Raw genomic sequence first — 2,651 nt, forward strand, 5'->3', positions numbered from 1 at the left:
TCTGTCACCTAGTAGGCCTGGGCCTGAGCTGGAATTACTGAAGCTGATATGGCCTGCTGTGTAAGGCCAAGGGGCTGCATGGACTGGGATCTGCAAGTTATGGGGGGGGGGGGGCTTTTTAGTTTACCAGAAAGTCTAAGAGTATAATGCTAAAATACTCATAGATCGAATCAAAGATACCAAAACCATCATGGCTTTATGCCGCCACATTGTTTGCTATAAGGACTAATATAATACTCCTTAAAAGGATAGCAATGATGATGAAATAGTGGTTGTCTTACATCTGCGTGGTACAGAACTTTCGGCTTCAGTTCTCTCAACTCTTAATCTCCTGCACTAAATTCCTAACTGCCCCTGACTACGCACTGGGGTTGAAGAGCAAGTTAGATCTGCAGTTGTCCGCAGTAGGCACCAGTAGGCCTCTTAGCAGAAGAAATTAAGGAAGCATGGAGTTCAGAAATTGTTTAAAGTGATAACTTAAGGAAGGTAACATTTTGAGTGGAACCATTCCCTTCATTAACATATCGATTTTTACTTTACCATCCCAGCAACCATGTCAACCTAATTTCCCAGCAACTACCACAGGAGCAAGATGCATTGTGGCATTCAACTGAAGAAAACCTTTTAAAGGGTTTGGCTTAGTCTGTCTGGATGACAGAGCAGGTCCTTGAGGCTCCTGTCCATTGGACTGCTCTTAGCACCTACTCTAATACATCGTCTTTCAGTCACAGACAGGAGAATTTGATCATGGAACATTTGCAGGGAGTGGTGAGGGCAAGCAGTCGGAAATGACTTCAAGGTATATGACAATTTTATCTTTAGAACTTTTCTGAATAAAGAATAATTATCATAAATAATATTAATGATAAAATCAATCAGGCTGTTAGTAGATAACATTGAGCTTCGTATAGTTTTGTCAAAGTTAAAGTCTGGAAACATGTTTACAGCAATTAAAAATTTTATATGTGTGGCCATTATTTCATCCCGTGGTGACATGTTTATTTCAGTTGGTTATACTCTTTTTTTTAAGCAATATGCACATAAAGTTAGTATCTACTCATTGTAAAAGTTACTTTGTACTGTTCTGATAAATTAATAAAATTACTTCATTTTAATTTCAGTATTACTACACACGACAGTTTAACTTCAAAATGCTTTACGTACATTGCAAGTTATTTTTAACACAACAGATCCACTCTGTGTTAAATATTGCAGCATTTCCTCTGTACCATACAGAACAAAATAATGTTCTGCTTTGGGAGACTGAAAAAGTATATGAAGATTTATTCTTGATCTGGAAGATACAGCTCATCGATACAGAGTTTCACAGTTTGCTTCCAAACACAGCATGGTAAAAACTTAAAATAAAAGCTTCATTTTTTAACATGCTGGCAGTTTTTTAAAAGGGTAAATTCATGTGGAGACTCTGTTATTTAAAACATAGTTGGGGCACCAGGTTAGTGAAGCTCACTGCCGACCATGCAGCTCTTGTGGGTGGCGTGTTCGGCTTTTCCTGTCTGCTCCAGTGCACCACTGCAGATCCAACCTCGGGTATGATGCTCACAGCATGGCTTCCACTTCGCAGGAGCTGCAAGGAGATCCAGAAGAGGTCAGAGTGTTGCTGGAAAAGTCCACTAGAAAAAGACGACGTGATATTCTTACCAGTGAAAATTCCAAGACTGAGACGGAACTAAAGAACACGATGCAACAGAAGTCGAAGAAACTAGAACTTAATAATGAAAAGCCAGCTGCTGTGGTTGCTCCTCTTACAACAGGATACACCGTGAAAATCAGTAATTATGGATGGGATCAGTCAGATACGTTTGTGAAAATCTACATAACCTTAAATGGGGTTCATCAGGTTCCCACTGAGAATGTGCAGATGCGCTTCACAGAGAGGTCATTTGATCTTTGAGTAAAAAAAACTCAATGACAAGAATTATTCCATGATTGTGAACAATCTTTTCAAACCTATCTCTGTGGAAAACAGTTCAAAAAATGTCAAGACTGATACAGTTATTATCCTATGTAGAAAGACAGCAGAAAATACTCTATGGGAATACTTAACTCAGGTGGAAAAAAGAATGCAAAGAGAAAGAAAAACCTTCTTACGACAGTAAGGCAGATCCTAGCAAGGGAGTAATGAATGTTCTAAAGAAAATTTATGAAGACGGAGATGAGGACATGAAGTGAACCATTAATAAAGCGTGGGTGGAATCCAGAGAGAAGCAAACCAGAGAAGACACAGAATTTTGAGGCTTTTAAAAGTCCTTATGGGAACTGTGATGTGGAATGCTCATGTTCCAGTAAGGGGATGTTGTTGAACTGCACATATTTCATGTGGGTATGTAGTTTCGACAGAACTATTTACACAGCCTTCTAAGTAAAGACATCATATTCTCCATTTCTTATTGGGGATTTGAATTAAATAAATAAGCTTGTTGAACTTTTCCTTTCCCCCCAAACATTTTGTTTCAGAAAAGGCTATATGACATTCTTACTGAAATATAAAAAGTAAGTCTTACATAATGGAAATGTTACATCACAAACTTTTGTTCTGTCTGGGAGATAAAAAATAGAAGCATCTGTCTATCTGTAACTGACATTAGGTCCCAGTAATGTAAAAATTAAAGCAAAATTTTTGCACAAAA

At 38.1% G+C, this 2,651-nt stretch overlaps 1 pseudogene; it reads left to right on the plus strand.

Moving 5' to 3' along the window:
* Positions 1–1,526: 1,526 nt before the first annotated feature.
* Positions 1,527–2,256, plus strand: LOC116082507 (annotated as a pseudogene).
* The last annotated feature ends 395 nt before the right edge of the window (positions 2,257–2,651 follow it).

This window comes from Mastomys coucha, unplaced genomic scaffold, assembly GCF_008632895.1.
Source record: "Mastomys coucha isolate ucsf_1 unplaced genomic scaffold, UCSF_Mcou_1 pScaffold7, whole genome shotgun sequence".
Taxonomy (NCBI): Eukaryota; Metazoa; Chordata; class Mammalia; order Rodentia; family Muridae; genus Mastomys; species Mastomys coucha.